The sequence below is a fragment of the Haliotis rubra genome, unplaced genomic scaffold (assembly GCF_003918875.1).
Source record: "Haliotis rubra isolate DU_JTF1 unplaced genomic scaffold, ASM391887v1 Scf671, whole genome shotgun sequence".
Taxonomy (NCBI): Eukaryota; Metazoa; Mollusca; class Gastropoda; order Lepetellida; family Haliotidae; genus Haliotis; species Haliotis rubra.
Window position 1 is genome coordinate 460,311 of NW_025767381.1, and position 23,985 is coordinate 484,295.

Sequence of the window (23,985 nt, forward strand, 5' to 3'; positions counted from 1 at the left end):
GGCACTGTCATGGTGCTGACAAACCTAGACACATAACTAGGGCGAGCCGGGATTCGAACCAACGATCATATGTTTCTGGTGGGTTGATTGGTCGATTATTCACTGCCCGCCGACATATAGCTGGAATATTGCTGAGTGCAGCGTTAAACAACAAACCAACCGACCAATCCCAACATGGGAACAGTGTGTGAAACCTATTTCTTGTGTCCCCCGCCGTGACATTGCCGCTCTGAATGAGTGACTATATATACTCACTCACTCAGAGCGGACTGCAGATCCTCAGACGACTCGTGCACCGATTTAATTTAAATGGGGAAATTGTACAGATATCAACTGCTGTAATATGTGGAACACGGCCTCTCCCAACCCCAGTGGTTGTACATACCAGATCCCCTACAACTGTGGCGACCGAAACATTGGTGAAATCCCCTAAACATCAAGAACATCCCCAGACAAACTCGAGCATAAATCCGCCATTTTCAGAACATATCAGCAAAAACTAAGACTACATTATCATGTGAGCAGCTGTTCAAGCCTTGTCCACCATTATCCAGGTGCCAAAGGTGCTACAAGAGACATCACATCACGAGATTTAACCAGCGATATAACACGAAATAATGTTGCTGTTAAAATACATTTTACCATTTATACATTGTATGCATATGAACCAGTAAAGAAACTGGTGTCTTCACAAGTATTTAACTACCATGACTGGGTCTCAAAATGTCATAATTGTGTCTAAAATTCCAAAGGGCTGAACCCGTGAAGATCTAGGTTAGGTCTTCAGTAACCCATACTTGTCGTAAGAGGCGACTAACGGGATCAGGTGGTCCCGTGAAGATCCATGTTATAGAATTGGTCTTCAGTGACCCATGCTTGTCGTAAGAGGCGACTAACGGGTTCAGGTGTTCCCGTGAAGAGCCGGGTTACAATTGGTCTTCAGTAACCCATACTTGTCGTAAGAGACGACTAACGGGATCGGGTGGTCAGGCTCGCTGACTTGGTTGATGCACGCAGTGTGCGAAATAGCCACTGGCTAGCTAGCCCCGTTGCTAGTAAAAATCCAGTTGGGCCAGTAAATTTCCACAGTCACTGGCCCGAGTGAATGGTGAATTTTCATGGGGTCATTTTGTAAATATACTCATAGAAACAAATAAGGGAACACAGGAAAGTACAAGTGTTCCCTTATTCGTTTCCATGAGTATATATCACTCTCTCTAACTTGTTAAGTTATAACACACTTTTAAATCATGCAAGATTGTGGCCTGACAAAATTGTTTATCATATTAGCAGCTTATTGATGAAACCCTTGTCTTCATTCCAATTTCGGACTAGTGAATTATTTTGTGGGCTGGTAACTTCAGGCATAGCTAGCCCGACTGGCTAGCAAAATTTGAAAACTTTTCCCCACACACTGGACACACGGCACCGTATCCTCCTTGTGAAGATCTAAGCTCGTGCTGTTGATCACTGGAGTGTCTGGTCAAGACTCGATTATTTACAGACCGCCGACATAAAGCTGGGACATAGCTGAGTGCGGCCTTTAACAACAAACAACAACCTGTTGAGCGCTCTGCACTATTTTAATCACTTGTGTCACTGTCTATCCAGCTGACTTCCATGTCCATCACCGTCACCAGTCAGTTTTATTACCCACTAGTCCTCCTTTTGTGCATTACTAATCAGTTTCTTTGAGAGGCATTTTAGAACTTGTAAAGATGACTGACTGACTGAGTTTGTTTTACGCCGCTTTTAGCAATATTCCAGCAACATCACGGCGGGGGACACCAGAAATGGGCTTCACACATTGTACCCATGTGGAGAATCGAACCCGGGTCTTCGGCGTGACGAGCTAACGCTTTAACCACTAGGCTACCCCACCGCCCCTGTAAAGATGAAGGAAACCAAGCGATGTAGATACTAACACCGTTATCAAGCAAACCTCGTCACTTGCTTGATAACGTTCTTAGTACCTATACCGAAACGTCTCAGTCTTTGCAGTAAAGAAGTTGAGTATCCATAGAACTCGGTTTTCCTTCATTACCAATCAGTGCTTAATTACCTATTACTGCTAATTACCTATCAGTATACTATTTCCGCCTGGATTTACTCCAGGCTTCCATCTATCCATTGTCAACACCAATCAGCGCCGATTACCACTGGCTTACCTTATTAAGTGTTTACCTTTGTTATCTCATCAGTGTTGTTGTTTTTCACACGTGCCGTTACAGCTACGCTTCCCAGTTTTCATTCACAGATGAAGCTGAGTAGTCAAGCGACATTCCACGATTGTATTGTGGGAATGTAAACATTGCGAACGTTACCGTGTCGCTGAAAACCTGTGAGTCGAATTGACACATTTTATCCGTCGTAAAACATAAATGTAATGCTTCCACCAGTGATGTTAGCTGCGTGAAGCAACTGCAAACCAAGAAACGGGATGCAACGGAGTAGTTTACTGTCGGAGGCCGTACGAGGCGATGACAACTGACATGCATCGTGACGTCGCTTACATTGTGACGTAATGTAAAATAATTCGATTACGAGGGGGCACACTAGAATGGCGCAGTGACTGGAAAACGTCATTCAATTGTTACGTCATCAAAAAACTATACCTTTATTGTCTGATAATGTATTTTTTCCGATTGTTCTAAACGCTAGGCATCTTAGAACAGACAATAATGTACAATTTTTGCATAACGTCACAATGTAATGGCGTCATTACGCCATTCTAGTATGCCCCCTCGTAATCGAACGTTCCCGTTGGTAGCCGACGTCACGATGCATGTCAGTTGTCATCACCCGTACAGCCTCCTCCGTTGCACACCGTTTGTTGGTTTGCAGTTGCTTCATTTGGCTAACATCACTGGTGGAAACATTACGTTTATATTTGTATACGGACATAATGTCTCAGTTTGACTCACAATTAAACAGCCACCCGGCAACGTTCACAATGTTTACATTCCCACAATGCATCCGTGGAATGTTGAGTGACTAGTCATCTTCATCTGGATGTACTGATCTATGATCTAAACTAATGTTGGTAGTAGAAATGCGACGTTCATATTGTCCCATATTATTTACGTTAATTACAGATGTAATTAAAATAATTTAGAGAAGATATTTAACCCGAACGTACACCGTTATCCAACTGTTATTCATCAACAGTAGAACAGCGCGTCAGTTCTGTTTGTTTTCTGTCTTAGATTTATCGTCGGTAATAAACTTGGCATCTTGGAAAATAAATACAGTTCGATCGAGAGAGAGAGATGTAACAAATTTAATTTCAGGGCGAACGTGTGCTTAATTACACTATACATGGTGGTAGAGCAAACTACTTCTATAATATATGGATATGTGTGTGTGTGTGTGTGTGTGTGTGAGAGAGAGAGAGAGAGAGAGAGAGAGAGAGAGAGAGAGAGAGAGAGAGAGAGAATCTCTTATAGATGTAACACATTTGACTTTCAAGCCAACCATAGCTGTGACAAATTCAGATATATCTCTGACAATGTAGTCACAACTTATTAAAACAAGCAGTTTGACAGAAATAATATTCTAGTAAGAAGCTAAGTTGAAAACTTGTTTTTATGATTAAATGGTTCATTAGTTTAATCTCTAATTATAACAATATGTGACCTCTTTATATCTGAGTAGATCAATTAATTCACCATTAACTTCAAAAGACTATTTATTTCATCTTAATTACACAGATTTAGTCCGTTAAGTCTATTAGGACTGGCCCATTACCACAACAGTATAATATCATCTATTAACGAACAACTGGATTATGGGCTAAATGGACATAACTAGGAAATCAGCCCATCCCACCCGCGTTACAGGCAGCCCGTTAATGTTACTAACTAATGATGGGAACATGATTGATTGGTATATTGACTTGTTAGGTCCTCCTAATACAATCGGAGCAAGAGCCCATCCCTTATACCCAACCCGGGGGCGATGGGGTAGCCTAGTGGTTAAGGCGTTCGCTCGTCAAGCCGAAGTCCCGGGTTCGATTCCCCACATGGATACAATGTGTGAAGCCCATTTCTGGTGTCCCGACGTGATATTGCTGTAATATTGCTAAAAGCGGCGTAAACCTTAACTCACTCAAGTATACCCCACCCAGGTATAATTTCCGTTTGAGGGACAATGTCTAGTGTGATTGGTATATAAGACGTTTCAAAATGTGCATACAGGCCTGGGAAACTTCTGAACTTATTACTGCGGATGACTACTTCATTTGTTGATTGATCGGCTTTCTAGAAGTTGTGGAATCAAAAATGAAGCATACAACTTTATGGGTAACAACTTCTGGTTTATTGCATAAAGCCCGCGACGTTTCGATGTAGATTCTTACATCGTTATCAAGCTATATGCTTCTCACCATTTGGTTGTAGTCACTCATAGCTTGATAACGACATAAGAGTCAGTAAATCTGTAAATAAGGCAACCCGTATTTGTTTATGTCTCGCGTTTCCAACCTCAATCAGCAAGAGAAGGGAGGGTGGATCAATTAAATAAAAATGAAAACGTAAAAAGAAATATTAAAAAATTGTAAATAAATGTTAATAAAGAAAGATCAACCTGAACCTAAGTCATTAGTGTGCAAAGGCAAGACTTGTTGTGTTTTTTTCTTTTATTTGTTTTTATCACATTGGGGCATAAATTTCTACAACGGCGAAGTAAAATTAAAATAAGAAACGTTGTTATTATTTTTTCACATCGGAATGAAAACGCTGGGCGGAATGGAGTTGGGAAACACAAGAAAAAATACGGAGAACCTTAACCTTGGAGAATAAGTGGCCTGGTTGTCACTCAATATAATACATGGTGCACTTCCAGGTTGCCTTGAGGACTAGATTGGGAGTTGCCAGTTTTAGCAAGTTTCATTAAACTATTTTGAAGCACGTGTCGTCTTCTATCTCAGTAATGTATTAATATCGTAATTACACGATTCCGCGACTAAGCAAGGGTAACACGCACCTTAGACGTTATTCACATTACACCATCCAGAGACAACCTCATGCGATTTGTTACATATAAACGCTATACATTAATTGGAATGGCGGTATGATACACCCGATGATCAAGATTAATTATAACCATGACACGGAAGTACTGTCTTAAATTTTATGACGACCGTTAATCCAATAAAACCGCGCCCATCCACCCGCTAAAACAATCACACATGCAAATCATTATATTAATAACCCGATTCTTGCTAAAGCAGAATAGAAGAGGAATCGGGGACGTTGCAAAGATAAATCATGTGAACCGACTGACAGCTCGGGGGGGTGAATGCTGTCGTCCATTTTACATTTCACGTGGACTAACGCTTAGTCTCTGAATATATATTCCCAATTGCGCAGATCGATGCTCATGCTGTTGATCACTGGATTGTATGGTCCAGACTCGATTATTTACGGACCGCCGCCATATAGCTGGAATATTGCTGAGTGCAGCGTAAAACTAAACTCACTCACTCACTCACTCTGAATGTATATACATGTTATTTTGATAGTAACATGCCCCTCAATGTATATACATGTAATTTTGATAGTAACAAGCAAGCTCATTTAAATTGAAACGGAGCCCCAGGGAGACCAGAGATTCTAGACTTGCTTTATTTAGGGCTTTAGCACTGCAGAGAGGACTTGGCAGTAGGGCAAATAATGTGGTTCAGGGACTACTTTTCACGCTGTAGTCGTGTAATGGTTACAGTGTAATGTATAACCAAAGTCAAACGGTGTTCACTTGTATGTAACTTCACGAGCGTAAATAACATTTTAAATCACTTTTTCGTGTGAATAGTGAAGTTGTAAAAACATGTTTTTAAAACGAATTTTATGAGGAATTCGCCTGTGTTCGTACGAATTGTTACATTGTACAAAGTATATTGCACCATCAACGTTAAATGGCACTTTCGCGACTGTTCAGAATAATAAAGAAGTCGAGATATTATATCTACCGACTTTTAGACTTGATTAAACATGGCGGGGAAAATACGATTCTTCTGCATAAATGGATAATGGGAAACAACATATGACATATTATTGAGAAAGTCGAAAATATTGTATTTCTTCTTGTGTAAGTGAGGTGGATATGTGATATCAGCAGAATTATTTATTACCTGTCATTAAAACTCAATTTTATTGAGGCGAAATGTGTTTCCTCTGAAAACAAACATACCGTGTAATGAATATTATGAATGTCTCCATGAGAAGCTCCTGTGAGCGTCATTTAATAATAATAAGTCGAAACACAAGTAGCATGATCTGTTGAAAATGTAATTGTAATTTTATCAATTGTTACAAAAAATCACCTTAAGGCCTTTGCAGTACAGCTGTGAAAGCACAAATGAGCTTAAACACCTTTATTAAACATGTCAGCAATAATAATACACAAAATAACGGTATATTCGAAAGCTCTTGACAGCGTTTACCACAACTTGTTGCGGTGGTGAACGATCTAACAACGCTGTGAGGAGCACCTTTACTTCCGGGTACCTGTGTCATTGTTGTTTGTTATTTACGTATACGGACAAACTGACCTGTCAGGCATGGTTAAAGGAAGACACTGTTTGGTCTGGATGCATAATTCGCCAGCTGTCTACGCGAGCTACATATCGCCGTGACAGGTAGGCGTTTATCAGCAGGTTGTCTTTACACAGGTTGTCTATCTGTCATGATAATAGTCAGCTGTACATACCATTGCCAGTGAAAGTGACAGGGAAAAGGTGAGTGTAAAAGTTTCAGGAAGTTTAGATGGTATACGTATTTGATGGACAATGACAGACCCAGTAGGTATCGCGTATTATATCTAGATGCTGTTGGGTTGGTCGTGTTGTTGGTGTGCCTGTTCAAGGTTGAAATTCAGATAGGCTGCATATTAGCTAAGTCGAATAAGTCACCACAGCCCAATTGAATTTTAGTTGATTACGCAATTAGCAGAGATGCCAACCCATACGATTTTACCGTAGTTGTTACGAAAAAACAACACAAAATACGCGACTTTATACGTACGATAGCAGTCAAAATATACCCAAAAAATACAAAAATACATTAAATTATCAAATATAGCATACGTACCATGCACAATAAATTTCAACCACACTTTATTCAGTATATCAAGCTATATATGGATACTTACTACTGATTTAGGTGAGTACAATGTTAATAAGAACTTCTAAGAAGATCTTTGTATTTTTTATTAAATCAAAATATGATAATTAGTGTATGAAAAGTTTTTGGAAAAGTGAATACTAATTTTGGCCCAAAAAATACAAATGCCTGCATCAGTTCTTGCGCCAAATACTAATTGGGCTAAATTAGGGTTGGCATCTCTGAATTAGTGTTCCAATACTGTGTGTAATTTACTCGATGCAGGCCTTACAATGTAAGCACATACCTTTACACATATCTGTTTACTGATCTGGACATCATATTTACTAACTGAAAGCTGGTGTTGATAGATATAAAATACATATTCTTAATACTCTAAGACTGTCTTGTTTATTGCAACTGAGACGTATGGCTGTTGTAAGCTGATGTGCCACAGGGACAGCACATGAATAGGAAAAAGTGCAAGTTATTTGAAACAGTATTTTAAGCAGAATAATTTTGTAAAATATGTTGGCTTCGGTTTTATGACACATATACTGAATCTAAGGGACATCCATATACACTGAATACGGTAAGAAACTTAATAATGACCTAATGTGAATGATAACATGTGAGTAAGTACCCAATGGCTTAAATAATGTAAAAAAGTCTTGCCAATATGTTCAGTGAGTGAGGGGGCGGTGGGGTAGTCTAGTGGTTAAAGCGTTCGCTCGTCACGCTGAAGGCCCGGGTTCGATTCCCCACATGGGTACAACTTGTGAAGCCCATTTCAGGTGTCTCCCGCCGTGATATTGCTGGAATATTGCTAAAAACGGCGTAAAACCATACTCAGCAACTCAGTCAGTGAGTGAGTGTAGTTTTACGCCCCTTTCAGCAATTTCCAGCAATATCACGGTTGGAGACACCAGAACCAAAGCACACATAGTACCCATGTGGGGAACTGAACACGGGTCTTCGGCGTGACGAGCAAACGCTTTAACCACAAGGCTGCCCCGCGCCCCCTCAATATGTTAAGATTTAATGCTGATTCAGGGTAACCTTGAAAAGCAGAAGCTTGTTGTGATGATGTCACTGATTGGGTGAATGTTGTATTGTGTGGTTTTAGTGTTTGACTTTAGTTGTATAAACACAATTAGTGTATAAACACAGTTCGTTTCACTAACACTGGCCCAGGATACTGTACTTGAAATTATTTATGCCAAGAAACCCAAATGTCCAAATATTGATTATTGTTGATATTATTAAATGTTTATGATAATTAGTGGTATTAAAATATCAAGTTATTGACATTCAAGATCAAGATGGTTTATTGTACATAAGGGCTCTGGTCCGTATAAATTGTGTTATAATGACAGGCAAAGTACTGACATTGAAAATAGTGGAAAGCATCATAACATTGTGAAATTAGTTGACAGGAGAAATCAGACTCTTCCTTAACGACAGTGAATGTGTTAAAAACAGGGATAATTTTACATGGACAGATTCGTCTTCTATCTATCTAAAAAAATATTTGTAGAGTGCTAGGATCTGGTCGAACCACTCAAAAGAGCTATTCAGGCAGTTTAAAACTTGTTAAGGGTGCCTATTGAGGAACATCGTATGCCTTTCCAAAGAAGTAGGTCTTTAGATTTGCTTTGCACGCTGACAGTTCATGATGTGACCTCAGGCTGAATGGCAGACTGTTACACAGAGTAGGTCCGGAAGTGTTGAAACATCTGTCTCCAAATGTTCTGGTTTTGTTGGACAGGACACAGAGAAGCAGTTGATCTTGTGACCGCAGATGTTGTGTTGGCTGGTAGAGTTTAATGAGGTCTGCGAGATATGCTGGAGCTGATGCAGTACTAGTCTGTCGTACAGACCCTGAAGCAAATATATCCAAGAAAGCCCACGCAAGTCTAGAAAATGTGGCAAGTCTAGATTTCCTCAGCTTCAGGAAAATGAAGAAAGTCTCAGGGCTCCTTTTCATGATATTTTATTTTTGTGTACTATGAATTTTTTTTTCCGTAAAATATGTTCATTTCAGAGACTAGTTGTTAGTCTAATACAGTGCAGGAGTAATATGTTCCCTTCTTTCAGTGCACGTGATGACTCTTGCTGCTGCATTGTGGACTCTCTGCAGTTTCTTAATTAGAAAATCCGGGAGTCCTATCAGAAGGATGTTTCAATAGTCCAGCCTGTGAACTGGGCTTGATGTGATCAGCCTGCCATACCCGCTCAGCTACCACGACTTCATGACCACGAGTCAGACAACTGCTAGTCTAGACTTCGGACTTTGTGTACCTATCTGATAAGTGAAAATTGGCTCCCACGGCTGAAGGCTATGATTACACAATGCCATATAGAAAGTGGTCAAATGTAACATATGTTATATTTCAGATTACACTTTCTTTGTGGAAGTCGTGGTGGCTGAGTGGAATAGGCAGCTGACTTTGTGTGCTGGCGATTAGTGCCTGACTCAGAGGGTGTGGGTTCAAATCCTGGATGGGACTCAATCCTACAAAAAGTACTAGAATCTGTACTTTACTAAGAAAGTGTAATCCCAAATATAACATATGTTACATTAAAAGTGTGGCCTAATGCTGATGGTGTCAGTGATTGTCTGGTCCAAACAATTATTTGTAGATGGCTGTCATTTAAATGGAATATTGCTGATTGCTGTATCATACAACAAACCAAAACAACTGTGATAGTGAATTGTCGACTGTAGCATAAAACAATATTTTCATTAAGCAACACCACAAATATAATGAAATTCTAATTTTCCTTCACGCATAAGGAATATTGACATGATTAGTCAAACCTTCTCCAGCAAGTAGGCTGGTCATTTCAGTCCTATTGAAAGCTTTGAAACATAATACATGGACTAGTAAAATCATATGCAGTCAGTCCATTTCAGTAGTTTAACATTATTTTATCATCTAATGTATACAGTCCAGAGCTCCAGATAAGATTTAGTTCATGTGGGTACTGTACCCACTGTATTTTTTTAGAGTGGATATTATGAATGTTGAGTGGGTATTTCATTTTCCCTTACCCACTACTTTCAAATATGTGCATATTTCAGTCATTTTACTCACCTAAGTATTACGTCATTGAGTAAGTTTAATAAGCAGGTATGTTCTGCCTTATGTCATACCTAAAAAAACCAACTTAAATATAATGGAAATGATTTCATAAAAAATCACTCATCCCGACTGACAGTACAACACTTGCCCTATACTAACAGTACAACTTGATAGCAATCGATGTCTTTTTCATTACGCAAGCGATTTTTATAAATATATTCCGTACGCATTTGTTTTAAACTTTTTGCGTATCTAGCATTTTAAATGTGTAATTGGTACGCAACAATTATTTTTCAATACCTAATTGGAAATTTTCTATGCGTATTTTACCCGGATACGCAGCTTATCTGGGCCTCTGTACAGTCAATGTGATAAACCATTCAAATAAACTTCGTATATCCATCTGATAAATATGCAAATGAGGGCAACAAGCAGGAAGTACTTCTTTTCTCAATACATCAATTCAAATTTCAATGTCGATGTGCTGTTTACACTACAGATGCTTTCAATAAGTTTAGATAAGGGTTCTATGAAATGTGTGATAATGTTATCAAATATGGCTGCCAGTGATTTGTCACTGTGATAAACGGGATGGTTCACTCGAACACCATATTCATGTTTTCTGAGGTTATAGACAGGTTGTTTATTATAGTCTCACCTCGTTACAGTCATTTTGATAAAAACGTACATAAATAATATATACATGATAAAAACTATACATAACCTAAGACAATATAAGCGTAAAAGTAACGAGCCACCCTGTACAGAGTTACGAGAGACTTTAAAATTATAACATCTATAAGAACATTCAAATGTTAAGAACTGCAGTCACTCTATAAAATATCCTTTGATAAAAAAATTACCTCAGAAAGGAAAACTTTTGATTCAGAAAGGAAAACTTTTGACTAAACATCATTTACATTGTTTACTGTAAGAATGACATAATATCATAAAGAGATCATATACATCTGATGTTTTAAAATGGTAAATGTCAAACATCACTTTGCTAATGGCTCTATTATACAATTTGCATTCCTGATATATAATGATGTATGATGTTTACAACACATAATCACAGTCAGCTGACAAGTTCTGTATAAACATGAGGTGATGTGAGGTGAAATTGGGTTAAACATCGTGCTTGAGAATATTTTGCTCATATGACGACGTGCATGCGTGTGTATGTGTATATGCGGCTGCTTGTACTAGCCCAGACTTAAGCTGGTTTTATAGTGCTAGCCCACTGAGATACCATGCCGCATTGAAGCATGAATACCCCACTCAGACACATTATACTGACTCCGAGCCGACCAGTCCTTGTTGTACCCATTAATGCTGAGCGCCAGGCAGGGACCAACAAGTACCATATTTTAACGTCTTTTGGTATGATGCGGTCGGGGATCAAACCCGCGACCTTCCGCTCTCCAGGCGGACGCTCTAACCACTACACCACGGAGGCGGTCGTATAAACATGATACATGTGAAGATCTGCAACCCATGTTTGTCGGGTGATCAGAGTGACTGACTTGGTTGACGCATGTCATTGTATCCCAATTGCGTAGATCAATGCTCATGATGTTGATCACTGGATTACTTGGCCCAGATTGAGTGATTTACAGACTATGTATATAGCTGGAATATTGCTGTGTGCATCATTAAACAACTAACAAATAAACAAAACTGTGTGAACATGTGAGGAGTAATCATTATCTGCCATTTGTGTTTTACATTCTTTCTTAAACACAGTACCGGTAATCACAATTGTGACTCAACCCAACAAAAGTACAAGAATCTGTACTTTACAAAGAAAGTGTAATCCCAAATATAACATATGTTAAATCACAGTAAGGTTTAGCCTGAATCATTTAACATGAACCTGATGAAATGAGAGATAGGGTATCAATTTAAAAATAGATTTTTAGTATATTTGTTTGATGTTTTGATTTTGGCAGACCTTTGTTACCATGGTTACCATGTTGACTATTATCTGAATGACCAAATAATATTGACTGCCAAAACTTGTCATGTTTGGTTCCTTTGAACATGAGATATAAAATATGAATTGTCAACACATGTCAACCAACAACAGGCAAGAGCTTGCTCTGATTATGTGTTAAAACATTCCATTGATTGTAAAAGGCAAATAATATGCGAAGTATTCATTGAAAATCAGTGTTTGCTTGTTTGTTTGTTGTTAAATGTGGCACTCAACAATATTCCAGACAATCCAGTGATCAACATCATGAGCATCAATCTAAGCAATTGTGATATGATGACATGTGTCAACCAAGTCAGTGAGCCTCACCACCCGATGCCGTTAGTTGCCTCATATGGCAAGCTTGAGTTGCTGAAGACCAATTCTAACCTGAATCTTCATGGGTTGAAAATCAGTGATAAGACCAAATGTTTGCATCTGCCAGTCACACTTTGGATAAAAAAGTATGTGCTTGTTGCCAGAAAACATGTTTAATTTGTTCATCTGATTTCAGGTGTTATGGAAAGACAATAAGGACAAACAAGATTAACTGCCCCTTCAGCAGCCGTCTATCTATAGAAAACAGAATGGAGCGGTGGACGTTCCTGAGTCGGATCCTTGCCCGATTCCACAGGGGTCCACACCGAAACAGCAGTGACTGCGGTGAGATCCCCTTGTTCTCAAGGTCACATACATATGAGGAAATGCTCTGGTCAAAAAGATTTGGCGTGAAAACCTTCCAACCCAAAAGCCTTCCTGAAATTAACTACGAGGAAATTATTAATGGACAGGTGGAAAATTTTTCTCCAGATTGCTGGCTCGACGGACACATTCATCAGTTTGCCAATGCAGCAGACATTATCCCAAATCAGAATCAATTCCCCAGTCAGGAAGATGTTAGTTCCGATTCCGTTTCATCAGATGGGTTTGATTCCAATACCAGCTCTCCACGGATAGGAGACTCACCACGTAACATCCTTCTCGATCTTTTTTCTCCAATGTATGAATCTGGGCCGCCACCATACTCTGATGAGCCACCTCCGTCTTATGAAGAAGCAACGTCCAATATCCTGGATGGGAACAGTTCCCATTCTATGGGTGAACCTCATGATAGTGATTGGATGTGGTGAAAATACGGCATAATAGTTTTCAAGGTAACCATGGAAACAAGACGTGATGTGTTCCAAGATGACTGGATTTTACTGTTTGGTGATGACATTGAACAGCGTCAGGAGCATTTGTTGGTAACAGTCTCACTCACGATTTATGTCATGTTCTGTTTCATTGAAATGGTGAAGAGTTGAATCAAATATATTCTTGTAGATTGTATCCGATGGGATCATGTGGTGACTGAATAATGTTTATGTGTTCAGAAATATGGAAGCTAATTTCACCACCATTTTTGGAATTTGATGGCCCTATGGGCTCTCCTGATAATATTTCATGCATGTTTCTGAACAAATTTACGAACAATCCGTCAGCGGAAAATTTGGGGACGATTGAAGTTCCTGCAGCAGAGGAAGGTGGGTAGACACATTTGGTCATATCTAACTAGTCTGCGGCTCATTTCAAACTTTTTCTTGGATTTACTAAGATTTTGAGATAAATCAACTCATCCGTCATGATCTTCACAGTTTGGAGTTACATACTGGAGGACTTGCCTTGCCAGGGATGATTTTTATGTGTTTTGTATGTTCGGTAGTTTACCTGATGGAGGGTGGGAGGATGAACATGGAGGGTAGGAAGGAGTAGAGGGTGCAGTGAAATTAGAATGCCTTCCCTTTCTCTGTGTCATGTTTTTATGATTCCTCCTTCCTCACTCCATCTCAAACACAATGATAAACGACAAGTATAACAAATTCCTTAGGTTTCTCTCACAGAAAATCATGATATGATTAGAATTTAACCTTACATATTTTGACTGCAGTTGTGTCCAGTTCTTTTGATTTAAGACTTGTTTCTGCAAATGTTACTTGTTAATATGGAGAAACGAAAAGTAGCATTATTAATGTTTTTCACGTCTTCTTTGGGATGTCAGAGGATGCCAGTGCTCCTGGGCACCTCATAGGGGAATGATTTATTTGTTATAATTTGTTAATTGGATGTTTTGGGGTGACACTTCGCCATGGTATAAAAGCTATATACAACTAACTATACAACATGTCCGTTCACTTCCAGGTCACCACGGAGTGGGTTTTTTAAACATGTTCTTATTGTCTGTTTGTCATTAGATGTCATCTGAAACTGTCCTTGCTGATTGTCATGATATTCAAGTTGATTTTGTGTTTTCCTGGACAGTTTGTTGATAAACAGGATTGAACTGTGTAATTGTTACCATGGCTACGTTTTGGAACAAGTGTGGAAGTGTTACTGTATTGACAACAAACAGGAATAGTTATGACGGACAGGTTTCCAACACAAAATATTTTGTTGTTGCTCAGTGTTTAAAGAAATCACAACACTGTGGTGTTCAGTTTGACATTAATATTTCACCAAATCAGTCACGTCCGATGCCATGCATAATAAATCTAGAGTTCTGTCCCTTGATTTCTCCAAAATTGGCCCCTTTGCTTTTTTTTGAAAAGCCAAACTTTTGCCCAAAGGTAGAGTTTGAAAATCAAACGTTGAGAATATTTCCATTTATTTATCTCCTCTGTCTTCTGACTGAAACAGATGAAGACTTGATTTGACAAATATCAGAGGCAGATCCCAGATTTTGGAGAAGAGGTGTGTGCACATAAATCATGAAGTCCAAAGGTTATAGGGGGAAATGCTCCTCATGGAAAAAAAATTTGGGCAAAAAGGAGAAAGTTATGTCAACAGAGTACCTCCACCCCCCCACTGGTTCCGAGCTTGAATATACATACTGGGAGCAGAGACATTATAAAATATAAAATAATATATGGTCTCTGCTGGGACAGTCAATTTCTAATAAACAAAGGTCACTGAATATGGGAATTTGAAATACCTCTCTTCAAGTTTTTTTTGCTACTGATTTTGAAATGGGAGGATCACATAAATATTGAATGAGGAACAGGATTACTTCAGTCCAGTGGACAACATTATTCCTGCTCTTCTGTGTTATTCAGTGATTTTTCCCGTCGCTTAACAAAATTCTTACGTAATTACCTGTGAGACGAGCAGGTATTTGACATCAGCGGATTACGTCCTCATTCTGTTTTGTTGGTTAACACTTGCCAAGCCATGCAATGTCTTGCTGAAAAGTTAGGTAGGATGGTCTTTCCGAAACAAACAGCATTATGAAAAAAAATATGATTTGGAATTTACTTGATTATAATTGATAATGTTATTTATATTTCGGAGCTGACAAAATCAATATTAGACCAAACAGTTCAATTTAAGAATTAGCAGAAACCCCAAAGAAATGTCTGAATTATTAAGGTAAAAAAAGGGACCAAAACAACAGCATTCTGTTGATATAATATACTCTCGCTATGTGAATCTCCACTCCAGTATTCTCAGGAATAGGATATGACAGAGACCTTGTATGGACTGAGGTTCTGTTGACATAACTTTCTCATGCAATATCCTGTTGTAGCTATTGCATGTGACATTCCACAAGTTACTGTTCTAACATTGAGGCTGAACAATACTGAAAGGACTAGTTAATTATTAAAAAACTTGTAGGAAATAGTCACACATGGGAACACTTGTCAGCTAGTCAGTAATCAGCATCTGAAGTTGCATTCCTTATATTTGCATTTGTGGTTATAATTCAAGGGAGATAACTTGTGTCATTTAACAACTGTAGACCACTACATATTTATACCTAAATTCAGTCAAAGTGTTTAGCCTCCAATTAATAATATTCATTGATACTCAGCTGAAATCCACTAACCGATGAAATACTTTAGATAGAGTTGACTGGTCATTGTAGTCATTTTAGTGAAACAGTTTAAAAATGTCAGAAAAAGATCTCAATTCCTTGCACTTTGGGTTTAACAACAAAAATTATCGTAACTTTTCAATGAATTTACAGTTCAAGTCAGTAAGTAAGGGCTCTGTCTGTCATGTTTAAAATTGATTCAGATGAAAAAGAAGTTGACAAAGCATCTTCAAAAGTTCTCCTGCATCTTTAGATTTGAGATTTGCTGACTAAAGAAATCTTTTGGATGTCAACATTTACACAATTAAGTTGGAGGTATATCTTTAAAATGTGCCTACTGTATTCCTATCAACTTTAACATGGCCTACGTGATGGTCATATTGAAAATGCCATTTCTTCTGATTTATCAGTCATTTCTGGATATGTATTGATACTATTATTGAAAGTTTGTATGCAGCATTAATAATGCAGGAGGTAATAACACAATGTTTTGGGTATAATATAAATGTTTCTTCAAGCTGTGACTCGATGACCTTTTCAAATATCGTTTTTCTAGTGATCTGCATGTTTGACATTTGTGATGAACTGTAGAGTCACAATAAGCTGCACAGAACTTTCCAATGTAACCTGAGATATAACCTCCATTTGTCTTCATAATTCATGTGTGATACAGGGCCTGGCTGTTTGCTTTCATCCTACACTGAAAGTTTGAAAAGTGTGACAGCTATAAGCATTGTTGACTTTGTTCAGTGACATGTCAAACTTCTTGTCTGTAAACCAGTGTATGAAATTAGGCCTATCCGCCTGCCCGACACGGGCTAGATTTCTGATGGATGGTCTAAATTTACAGCAAGCCAGCCCGATGGTTTGGTAAATTGTTTTTAGATATTCCATACATCTGAGTAAATTCACCATATCTTGGTGTCTGGTCTGGTTAAATCCATTTTGGGCTGGTAACATTTTTAAGTTACCAGCCCTGATGTCTGTCTGGGTTTTGGCTTATTTCATACACTGTCTGTAACTGTTATAGGACCATGTTATTTGTTGATCACCCTGATATGCTGACATGTTGGTTCAGAATAACATTATTTTGAAGATGAATGTTTTTAATATGAAAAACGATGACATTTACAATCATGTTGCTTTCATTTATTTCATTTTTACTATTTTTCATGCATGGTTGGTTTATTCAACTTATGCTGGCATTCACACTACTTTGTTAAGGGAGATAACTCTTGACTGTTTCCTGTTTAAACTCCACTTACAGGAGCATTGTTTTGGGAAGGAATCAGTGTTGTGAGTTCCTGATGTTTGGGATTGTCAATTTGTCATTGATACTTACTGTTGGGACTTCTGTGTTTTGATTTTATTATTGTAGCAGGGCGTGGAGTCTACCCTACAGATGACATCCTTACCTTGTCAGCATGTGAGTTGCTTATGAGGTTAACCCAGTGTTTAAAACTCCCAAAATTCCAAGCCAGACAGCCGGACTGGTAACTTAAAAAAATTACCAGTCTGGATACAAACTTGCCTGTCCGGTTTTCAACAATAAAAAACTGTGACTGCCATTTCCAACTCGTGCAAGCTCCATTCACTGTTTGTAGGCACCGCAATTAACTGCATAGCACTAACAGGCAATGCACCGAGTTTAGGTAAACTGAAAGTGCATGTGTTATGATTGGTTATTGTAACATGAACTGTACAATCGTATGTAGGTTAACATAATTTTCATAATACCTTAAACACCTCAAACTGACGACACGAGAACCTGTCTGATATTATGAAATATTTACTCTAAGGGGTGAAAATATCTACCAAACCACCGGACAGGCTACTTTTGAAATTTGACCGTCCGAGATGAAAATAGACCGTTCCGGACGGTCGGGCAGGCGGGAATTTTAAACGTTGGTTAACCTCTTTTGTCTTGTGGATCCCAGCACGGAACTCCAACATTTTATGGCTGCTAAATTATTATAATCATAATGACAATTACTCATTAGTATTTCACATCTTTTTCTTGTGTATGAATTTGACTACATGAAACACTGAAATAATCATGGTATATCTAGTATGTTAAAAAAGTGAAAAAAATAATATAATTATTTAATTGCTTCATGTTAAACACTATGCATATATTTATCAGTATTCGTCAAAACTAATCAGGCTGAAGTGGATCCATGTTTAAACAGTATCATGTTCATGCTGAGGCTGTTTGTGAATAAACACATGATGTAAGTTGACATATATTGTTGACTGCATACCCTGTGTTCATACAGCAAATTGTACGGAATATTCAGGAAACCCTGTTCATTGTTACGAGCATCACAGTTAACATCTTGAAAAAGAGATGGAGAGCTCTTTTTCTTTTCTTTTTTTTCTTGGTTATTGGAGATCTCTTTATTTCAACCATGCACAAGACATTAAATTTGTTGCTAGAAGTGAAGTAGTAGTAAAGAAACATAATCCAAATGTGAAAGAAACTGAACATTTTTGATAATATTTACTCGATAATCATTTAACACATCCTACAAATCTTCAATATACATCAGAAACTTGGGCATAAAAAAGGGCTTAGTATGTTTTTTCTTATGAAAATTACAGATTGGTCTCGAAGTAGATTTGGGATGTGTGTTGGAACAGGGCATTTAATACAGTGAATACGGTTCATGGAACAGTTGAGTATTTGAGTGTTTTGGATATTTTAACTGCTTACCTAAACTACAATGAACAATGAAGGCTTTGACTGTGTTCAGTGAAAGATTACAATGATAGCTGGGATATGTTATGTATTGCTCTTGACGTGAATTGATGCATGCAGTGAATCATGCATTGTGACAGTGATGTTTTGTTTATCAACCCCAGTGTGCCTTATAATAGAAGCGGTTTAGGCGAGATTGTAAATTGTGTTTTACAGATGTTTGCGTTTTCTTTGTAGTTTTCATTTATTTAATTGTGGTTGGTTCATATGAACACCTTGAAATTTTAACATATACTGCTCAACTTTGGACAGGGATAATCACACATGCCATTCTTTACCACAAGACACTGGACATATACTGAGGGAAACAAATAAGGGAACACCACTTCATGGCAGTGTTCCTCTATTTATTCTCAGATTTCCTCCCACAGCACTATTCAAAGCTGGTGATGAAAACTGGAAAATATTAAAGGAATGCTTGAATTTTCCCGTGTTCCCTTATTTGTTTGTCTCAGTATATTATGAGAATCAGCTTTGTGTACCATGGAAAGATGAGAATATCCCTATCAATACATGTAGTTGATTAACATATTATGTGATACGTATACTTATTTCTTCACCAAGAAACTTGCTTTCAGATATGTTTTTCCATTCTTAATTATTCTGAGTTTGGCTGCATCTGTATACCACTTTAAAACATTTTTGCCTAATCTGCTTCCTTGATTTTATGAACATAATATTGACTGTGATCATCATGATCAAAGTGTTTGTCTTAGGTGTTGTAATTATATACCTGAGTGATTGTTCTGTTTTTATTTTACTTTGTGTTCAATATCTATTATTACTGAGCATGTGTCAAATTTTATACATTGTTTTAATGTACTTATATATATTTAGTGAAATATTACACTTATAGTGTCATAATACTTGTTGTAAGGGAAATAGTATAGTTTTGTTTATCCTGTATGTAGTTATCGCATATTTATCAGTATGTATGAGTAATAATCTAGAAAAATGTTGATTAATGTTGTATATCATTAAACTGGTTTAATAATTATTTTGTGCAGGAAATTATCTAAAGAAATTGTAAAATAATAAAGTTGATTTATGTATTAGTAAACCCTGATGTCCGTTATGACCATCTGTAAGCTAATAGGAAATCAATTTTTTTTGTTTCGAAATTAATTTGTATTTTCACTCACTGACTTTACTGAAATGTTATTTACAATGTTGGTGCATGTCATTAGTTGATGAGTGACCAAAGACTTTCTTATATCTCTAGTGTGAAGCCCATTTCTGGTGTCCCCTGCCGTGATATTGCTGGTAGAACCCAACTCACTCACTCTTATATCTGCAGTATAATCACATGATGAAGAGTAACTGGGAAGGGAGGTAACCAGTTCACAGCGTGCTTTGGAGTAGGCCTATGTTAAGTGTGCTATGCAGAGTTACATCCCCTGGAGACACCAGGAACCAATGATCAGGATACACTCCTATGATGTGTCTAAATTTTTCAGTATCATACTCAATGTCAAGAGTTTCACCAAAGTGGTAAAATTTCTAAGACTAGCATAGCTTCAATCTTTCCTCCCACATACCGGTACAGCTGGCACACTGCCGTAGAATGGTTATAATTCTCAAAGCAGTGTTAAACCCGACTCACTTACAGAGAGCATACCATATAGTATATATAGAATTTCACCCAAGTGTCTTCTGATATCAAATATATCAACATAAGTTGATTACAGTTACAAATATCTGAGGCTTGCCAAGAGTGTTGATATATTGGATATCAGAAGAGACGGGCGGTGGGGCAGCCTAGTGGTTAAAGCGTTCGCTCGTCACGCCGAAGACCCGGGTTCGATTCCCCACATGGGTACAATGTGTGAAGCCAATTTCTGGTGTCTCCTGCCGTGATATAGCTGTAATATTGTTAAAAGCGACGTATAACTCAACTCAATCACTCACTCAGAAGAGACAAGGATGAGATGTTATTTATTATCCAAAATCATTCTTCATCAGTTATCAGTAAAAAAATGAATTTATCTGAATGCAAAACTGCCATTAGGCTTCTTGAGCAGTGATCTCAGTGAGGTCATAGCATTGTGATGTCATCAGCTTGACATCATAACATTCTGATGTCATCAACTTTGTGATGTCATAGCATTGTCAGCTGTGTTCTTAGTGATGTCAAAACATTATGAGGTCATTAACTGATGATGTAGTAGCATTATGACAGTTCAGTTGTTGTGATATCGACAATGTAGATATTGCTTGATCTCACACAAGCAATATCTACTGTGTCGAGCCAGTTTTGGATGATGATATATATATAAGATATATTTGACTTCCTTCTAGTTGAGTCCACAAGACAGGATACATTTTCACTTTTCTCACTTACAGAGTGCATACCACATAGTAAATTATAAGTTATATTTACTTACTCCTAATTGAGTTCACAAGTTATTATACTTTTTCACTTTTCTCACTTACAGAGTGCATACCATATAGTATATTATAAGTTATATTTACTTACTCCTAAGTGAGTTCACAAGTTATTATGCTTTTTCACTTTTCTCACTTACAGAGTACATACCATATAGTATATTATAAGTTATATTTGACTTACTCCTTGTTGTGTCCATAAGACAGGATAAATTTTCACTTTTCTCATTTTTATTGTAACATTTATGGTAAGCATCTGTACAGATATATGTATTTATTTCATATTAGGCTTGACTTGTAACAGAAAAACCTGGCTTAATAAGCATGTTATTTTCAAATTGTTATGAAGAAAATATATTTTCTATGGTACTGAGGTACTACAATGTTTTCTGTCATGCCGAAGCCCCCGGGTTTGATTCCCCACATGGGTACAATGTGTGAAGCCCATTTCTGGTGTCCCCCGCCTTGATATTGCTGGAATATTGCTAAAAAGCGGCGTAAAACCATACTCACTCAATATAGAACAAACTTTATGGATAACAACTTCTTTTTATTCGTGAGTGCGACGTTTCGATACAGATTCTTGTACCGTTGTTATCCATATAGTTTGTTCTATATTGTACTTCCCAACTTCTAAAATGCCACTCAAAGAAGTCATACCCACTCACTCACTCACTCACTACAATGTTTTCTGGTACTCAATGCAGTAACTCAGGCACAACATGTACTCTGGCATCTATGTTACAACAGAGTAACTCTCGTCGCTGTGGTGATAAATATAATCCTGTTATTATGGCCCTACAGTGTTGTGGTTAGTCAAAGTCTGTACTGACTAATATCCCTTTATGTTTGATGACACCATCAACAGTTTCAGGGACAAATAAATGTTGCTTAATCAGAGGGTAATCAGTAGGATATCACCAGCTTTGATAACACTTTATGACACCATCCTCTATATTTAGTTCTGAATCATGTCCTATCAATATAACTGTGACATGTCAGCATCAAACATTGAATGTTGCATTTCAAATAACGTTTTTTTTAAGAAACCGCAAATAGCTGTGCAGAGTTGTGTCCCTTAGGCATCAGGATCTTTTGATCGTGGGTTCATGCCCCCCATTCACGCAGAGTCTTGACAGTGTATCAACTTTGTACCACAAGTGACCCGTGTCAGTTTGGGTTTCCATGTTCTACCCATGAATATCCAGGTTTGAATTGGTTTTCACCAATCCATGCTTCTCGTATGAGGCGATAGGGTTGTCAGGATCGCTGACTTGGTTGCATGTCATTGTATCCCAGTGGTGTAGATTGATGCTCATGATGTCAATCACTGGATTGTCTAATCCAGACTCAACTATTTGAAAACCCCACTTAACACCCTCATGTAGCTGGGAAATTGCTGAGCTAGGCGATAAACAACGCACCTCCATGTTCTGCTGACAGACTGAACAATTGTTTGTTGGTTCTAACAGAGACCATATATTATATAGTCTCTGGTTCTAATAGCTCTGGGGCGGTGGGGTAGCCCATCGGTTAAAGCATTCGCTCGTCATGCCAAAGACCTGGGTTCGATTCCCCACATGGGTACAATGTGTGAAGCCTATTTCTGGCGTCCCCTGCCGTGATATTGCTGGAATATTGCTAAAAGCGGCATAAAACCAAACTCATTCACTCACTCACTCTAACAGCTCAGAGCTCCCATAAATCTCTGAGACCTGTATCATTTGGGCTTTCCTCATGCTTTAATCTGACAGTTTAAGCCATGATATCACTGAAAGAATGAAACAGTATGTTAAACACACTCACTTGCATTTACCTATTGAATACCTTCCAGTCAGTCAGATACTATTGTAGGTAGGGGGAAATATTCTGTTTTGATTATTGCCAAAGTATCATTTCACAATCTGAGTAATTACTTATCCTTTAGAACCTAGGCAACTGTATGATGTCACACATCACCTGTGTCAACTGTTGTACATCTGTGAATACCTTGAGGTTAGTTTCTAGGAACCAGAGCCAAATTCAGCAATGCCCACAAACTTAATTCCAGTTCTATTTTTCAGACTATAAGCATTCATTTCGACATTCGTGTTCAACATCTTCAGGGTAAATATAGAAAATTGCGTGTAACTTATAGCCACCTTTTGTATTCAAGTTGATGGAGGAAAGTGATGGATGGAGGTTCAGAACATTTACACAATTATGCCCCTATATACTATACTGCCATGTTTAATACTGGCATGACAATATGTGAATGTTTCATTATATATTCAGAATTGTACTAAAATGCATAATAGCTTTATGATTAATCTACAGTCAACCTGTTCCAAGCACATAACACATAGCCAGATGTTCCATGTGAATATAATGGAATTACAGCATTATGTACAGTTCATGTATTGGGCCACACAAGATATTTGTTGTTGTTTCATTCATTTTCACAGATCACAGAGGATTAGTTCTTTCAGAAAAAGCAATTACCTTTAATTGGGGACCAGTCATTATTTATATATATGGGTAGGTGTGAGGGAATAAGAGTAATGGAAAAATCTAAAATGTCAAGGAGAGGGTAATAAAACATAATACTCATAGTTGGGAAGTGTGAAAATGTAGACTTTTGAAAATATAATATGAAGCTTTTTTGCATTTTGTATTTACGGGACATTTCACACACACTGTAATAAATGACCAGTCCCCATCAGCGTATGTCTATTGTAGTAGGGCAGGAAATGCTTACCCTTTCAGTGAACACCTGGGTGCCGTTGTACAAAACAACCTTTAGCTAAGGCTACCTTTTGCCTGTGTTAAGGTATGGGAGTTATGGTCACCTTAGC

At 37.9% G+C, this 23,985-nt stretch overlaps 1 long non-coding RNA gene across 1 annotated transcript; it reads right to left on the reverse strand.

Annotated features, from left to right (window-relative positions):
* Positions 1-1,586: 1,586 nt before the first annotated feature.
* Positions 1,587-23,370, reverse strand: LOC124257752. The gene is made up of 3 exons (XR_006893356.1): positions 23,111-23,370; positions 10,027-10,039; positions 1,587-1,599 (listed from the first exon to the last, which is right to left on the reverse strand). It is a non-coding gene; the product is annotated as an uncharacterized LOC124257752 (long non-coding RNA).
* Between the last annotated feature and the right edge of the window lie 615 nt (positions 23,371-23,985).